This window comes from Mytilus edulis, chromosome 11 (assembly GCF_963676685.1).
Source record: "Mytilus edulis chromosome 11, xbMytEdul2.2, whole genome shotgun sequence".
Classification (NCBI taxonomy): domain Eukaryota; kingdom Metazoa; phylum Mollusca; class Bivalvia; order Mytilida; family Mytilidae; genus Mytilus; species Mytilus edulis.
Genome location: NC_092354.1, coordinates 35907725 through 35914071, shown reverse-complemented (window position 1 = coordinate 35914071; position 6347 = coordinate 35907725).

Genomic DNA, 6347 nt, shown 5'->3' with positions numbered 1-6347 from the left:
CCAGAGCCCAGATCATCAGTTCAACCTTCACCATTATTCATTTGACCATTATTTATCGGACAATTTTCTACCCCAAGGGTGACTGGGGAATAGAAATATGGTCACTTGGTCTTCTTCCGACCGGCAGTAAAACGCTTGCCGAAGTGGGGCGTCCGTTTGGCTGTGCGGGATGTATCAAGTTCGCAGTCACGTCTGGTCAGATTGGGGACGTTGAATCCGATGCCTCGTGTAAGGAGACTGCCACGCTCTTTGCACGTAAAGAACCCTTGCAACCTTGCAACAACTCTTTGATGGGTCCGTAGGTGGCCTGTTGCAAAGCAAAATGTCTGTCCTTATCCAAAATACCCTCATTTTCCAGTGGCAGTCCAAATTTCCCCGACCATCTCAGATGGCCTCTATTATTTCAAGACCTACCTATAGTATTTATTGTGAACTTGTTCTCGTCCTGAATATGCATCAAATACTTGTCACTGGACGTTAAGCAACCAATAATCAATCAATCGGACAATTTTCCTTTACAGATCTCAGATCAGCAGTTCAACCGTCACCATCATTCATCTGACCATCGTCTTTTCCAGAGCTCAAATCAGCAGTACAACCTTCACCATCATCATTTCCAGAGCTCAAATCAGCAGTACAACCTTTATCATCATTCATCTGACCATCATCATTTCCAGAGCTCAAATCAGCAGTACAACCTTCGCCATCATTCATCTGACCATCATCATTTCCAGAGCTCAAATCAGTAGTACAACCTTCACCATCATACATCTGACCATCGTCTTTTCCAGAGCTCAAATCAGCAGTACAACCTTCACCATCATTTCCAGAGCTCAAATCAGTAGTACAACCTTCACCATCGTTCATCTGACCATCATCATTTCCAGAGCTCAGATCATCAGTTCAACCTTCACCATCGTTCATCTGAACAGCGTCCTTTCCAGATCTCACGAGCAGCAGAATAATGAAGGAAAAAAAAAACAATACCTCAAAACATGACTAAGTCTAGAGTCCTAATCTCAAATGTAGGTCATCACTTGTGAATGCTCAGTACTATCCAGGGCACATCCATTGATGAAGTTTAATTGATGCAATATATTTAGTTCCAAAAGAATATCAGAACATAAACACAAAACTTAACCAGAGCAGCTCAGGCATAAATTGTATTTAAAGTCATTATGCTAAGTTTACACAAATGAATGTGAAGAACTGGGATTCCATGAGACGCATAAAATTCTTGGCATCTCAAGGCATAGTTGCAGGATACTTCATTTATTTGGAACTATATGTCATGTCTGTAGTTCCCTTTTGGAATCATTATTTTATCACCATTTTCTAATTTAAGTTCACGGGTTCGAAATGATAATTAATGAACTGTGGGAAAAAAACAAACTTTAAGGCATGCTCAAGCTTTTCTGGTTCCATTATTGAACGATGAAATTGTTTGCCTTTTCGTTCATAGTGCATGTAAAGAGGCATATTGCCTAGCCTCGTCAATCTTATACATTGTTAGTCCAGGTATCATATTTTGAAGTTTAGAATATTTTGCGCGTGAACAGTTATTTTCACGACAAAAATGTCAAGTACAAATAAAGGCAACAAAGCGTCAAAATACAGTCGTTCTTTTCTTTTCTTTTTTGTTAACGTTAATACTAAAAATATTGACATTAAAATGTCCAAAATGTTACTAATAATTGCAAAGTGAGGGAATATACATCCTTCAGTTATACTGCAACAGTATCAACAGATTTGACTCACAACAATATTTGATTGAAAAGACTTTCTGACGTTTGTTGTGGACATCGAAATAAAGATTGTTCATGAGCACTAAAATACGTATCGTATGTTGTTTTTAGTTTAAGAAACACTTTTGAAAATAAATACTTACAATCTAGTTGTTGAGCTCGGTATATTAGATGGAACTGTCGTAAGAGATCTGTATCTGCACTTGTAAGAGATCTGTATCTGCAATCAACAGTCTTACCCGAGCAACTACATGAGGTAGGGCATCCATTGACGGTGATGCAGGATGGATATAAAAGTTAAAATGTCTAATTGTACTTGCATTTCTACCTAAATTTCCTTTATTTGTAAAATCATTTTGATTTTTTTTCTCCCTATAATCTGACATAGGTGTTTGGGGGAGAACATCAAGGGGGAGACCATTCACTACTATTTTTCCATATCTAATCGTTTTTTCCCACTGCTTTTGCTAAACAAAAATTTATAACAAACTATTTACTAAAATACATTTAAAAAATATTTTTGTTGAGCCTTTGAGTGAATACAAAAAAGCGAGACATAGTGATCCTACATTCTGTTTCGTCAGCGTCCACAAATTCTGATTGAATTATCCAAAGAATGGTAAAATTTGTTGAAAAATGTTGCAAATTTTCAATAAACGGAGTTGGTTTAATTTTACTTATTATACAATTGTCAATGCGTATAAGAAAATTATCTTGTTCAAATGACCGATTTAAGGTAACATGAAATACAATTATTATAAAAGTTGTCAAATTTACAGTATAATGTGATAGTATAATATATTATTCTGCAATTGTGACAGAATCGTTTATAAGAAACCGGAATTTTGCAAAGGTTCTTTTAAAAGACCGTACCAACGATTATTTTTCTAGGGTTCCAGCTGTCAATATCTCATACTACCTCAGAAGGGTTCTTATTTTGCCATAAGAAATACTGAAATGGACCACTGTCAGCCGGAAATAAATCGTTTACGTCAAAGTGGTCTGTAACATCTTTCATAAAAGCATCAGGACTGTCGCAATTAATTATACCAATTTTATGAAGAAAGCGTAATTTTAGAGCCATGTTTTGGTGCTTGATACATAAGCATGTGTTACGGGTAGCATAGGAAACTAATGAGAAATTTATCGGACTATATTTACAAAATCTTGAATAAGAAAGTTTTATATCTAAATTTTCTGACCTAAACTTGAGAAACAGATTGTTCATGTGATCTGATAAAATGTGCTTTTGTTTTTGCTGACCGCTAACAGTTTTATAATCTGCTTTCCTTCGCATTATAGACGAGTTGTCCCTTCGGTTTAAAAAGGTTAAAACTGCTGTTTTAATTTCTTCTTGTATTTCTGGAAGTCTCTTACGTAAAACTTTTTTCATTTTCTTACACGTTGACATGAGAGATCTCCTACGGATACCAAAAACCTGACTTGTAATAGATTTCATTTTGTATTGTTTTGTTACCTTCCCATTTACTATGTTTTTGGTAAAGCAGGGATCAACAGCCTTAATTTCTTCCACAAGTACATTGTGAAATTGTAGTTTACGTCTAATTGTTTTATTTTTGGACGGCTCAAGACCGACATATCTCATTTCGTCATCCGCGGAAGTCAAAGGTGTGATATTTTCCTTATTTTGTTGATTTTTGTTTGATTTTGATTCATTTTTTACTATTTTCAATCTACTGATTATCTGTCATACGGATATGAACCGTACGTAGTTAGAAGTGCCGAAGACTCTGTTGTTGAACCATGCTGATTAAGATGGATTACACAGCACCGTGTACAACACGATGCGGCACCCAATATAGATTAAAAAAAAAGTCACCGAGGAAAAATCAAGACGATGCATAATAATATTTTGTTTTCTTCAAATTACTGGAACTAACGGAAAGATCTTTTGATATAAGGACGATACAGCTGCATTGTTCCAACGTGTATTATGTAAAGAAAGCACATGCTTTAACCAGACGGATGATGGATTAAAGAGGAGACATTACATTGTTGAGCAAGATTCAATTGCTGAATCAGGTATGCTAAAGTTAAAACGATTGACTGATTGGTTACTTAACGTCCAGTAGCAAATATTTCATGCATATTCTGGACGAGAACAAATTAACAATAAATACAATAGGTAGGTCTCGTCATAATAGAGGCCATTTGGGATGAAAGTTAAAACGTAAACCTTTCGTATCTGAGGGGTTCAGTTGAACATATATACAATTATAATAGACGAATATCATCTTAATATTTTGTAAAATATGCTGCATAAATGTCTTCTTTTGTTAAATTGAACTTTTTTTTATTACTGTTTAAAACTTTTCATATGTGCTTGCCTGTTTTATGAATGTGTGGTCATCGTATTTACGCTTATGCTTGTGTGTACAATCAATTAACGTCAAATTATTATTAGAGTCTGTAAATGTACTCTCACCTTGAGGATGGTAGCCCCAGTAGGTTTATCTAAACACAAACATTTATATTCTCACCAGTGGTTTCCATTTTCTTTACTTTAAATATTTGTTTGTCAGTACTTTAAACGACAAATCTGTTATTTTACCTTCGTGACGTAAATATATAATTGTCATGTCAGGTACATGATGAACAGTACAGACAAAGTGTGCATCTGGGAAATATAGTTTTACTGTGTGTTCTGTAAATAGATGTACGCTGCGTGTGTAGGAGACAAACAACACCCCAAGTTGTATTTATATTTCATCATGTAATTCACTCCAATGTTTCACATATTTAGCGAAGTTACTAATTTGATCATTACAATAAATTACATTGCATTCTTTGTCAGTCAAAGGGTCCCATATAGGTCGTAATTTTGTATTTTCAAACTTCATTATATCTTTTTCATTTTCCTCTTTATCCATCACAAATTCGACAGCCATTCTTTAAAACAAATAAATATTAACAAAAAGAAGAGATGATGGTTTAAAAAATGTATCCATAGTAATGGTGGTTATTTCCAGTCGTTCCCTTTCGTACGAGTTATCATGTATACCTGTATGACAAAACTTTGCCTTTCCCGTGTCATCAGCAGATGCACCTTTTTGAAAGCTACCTAAAGAAGGACATAATCTTATTATTGCTGAAAGGATTAAGTCTCATTTAAAAAAAATTTGTAAGTAAATTTGTTGATTGACTTTTGTTGGAACATTCAACCAACAAATTGCCAGATCTCATTTTTGAAACTTTTTTGACAGTACCAGCAACGCTTTGAATTTGTTTGTGAATTACAAAAGGCGATATTTTTGAAATTGGATTTCATCTGTTCCTTTTATTACAATAAATCTTGGCCAACTGTCATCTTCCCGACAGGGCTCTGAATCATCACATTTTCTTTTCTTATGTATTAAAGCTGATTTAGAGGGTTTGTTTTGTTGTGCCATATGAAAGGAGAAAGGTTCACCATTCTCGTCATCCACCCACCTCGGAGTGCCTACAAGGGCGATGCTGTGTTTCCGTGGCGAACCGGGATCAAGTGCTAATGCCGAAAACGAGCTCCAAATATAATGTAGCAGGTCCTCGAAATCAGCACCTAACATCCACTGCGGAAAGCACCAGATGTTCCAAGAATAGTATACTCAAGCAGAGCGTATCCATCAAGCGAAAAAGAAAGAGTACCACTTGATTGACCCATGAGCCATCGCCTTCCTCAGTTATCCGGAATATAAATAGCTTAATTTGAAATACATGTGTATATTATGAAAATTGTTACAAGAAAGCTTATTGTTGAGGATTAACTGAAGGGCTCGACATGACCAGCCGATTGATCGAACCGGGTCCATCCGACCTCCCGTTTAGATGATATCGAAGCCAAAGCAGCTTATTGAACTATAGTCTCGTCCGTCCGGGTATTTTCTGACCGTAAGGAGTCTGGCTATAGCCCTCATCCACAAGGATCTCGTCAACCACCGACACGGGTAGCAACCCACGGCAAACGGGTTGGAGAGCCTATTTTATTTAAAACATCGGGCATCTCACGATGTTCGGATCACTTTAGTCTGGTCTCTACCCTTCGACCTGTCCAGCATGGGTAACCCTACCAAGAGACGAGGCTCCAGCTGGCATAGCTCTTGGGGTCACTGAGACAGGCAAGCCCCCCGACCACGGCAAGGATAGCAATCCACCGGAGGGACGTTGAATCCGATGTCTCGTGTAAAGAGAGAGTGCCACGCTCTTTGCACGTAAAGAACCATTGCATGGAATCTTTCAGGGCCCGTAGGTGGCCTGTTGCAAGGCAAAATTTCTGTCCCTATCCAAAATACTCTCATTTTCAAGTGGCAATCAAAAAGACCTACCTATTGTATTTATTGTGAACTTGTTCTCGTCCTTAATATGCATGAACTATTTGCCACTGGACGTTAAGCTACCAACACTCAATCAATCACTGTTATAGTGTCATATTGTCGCTTTTATAGAAATTGGAGTTCTAAGATTCTCCCTAATTCAGTAATAATGTAGTTCACTTTGTAATGGCCCCTTGTTTCTTCCTCCAACAGTGCGTGAACTTTCAATACAAGGTCCTGAAACATTGAAAGACACAAATGTAATTGTTTATTAATTTTTAAGGTGCCAACA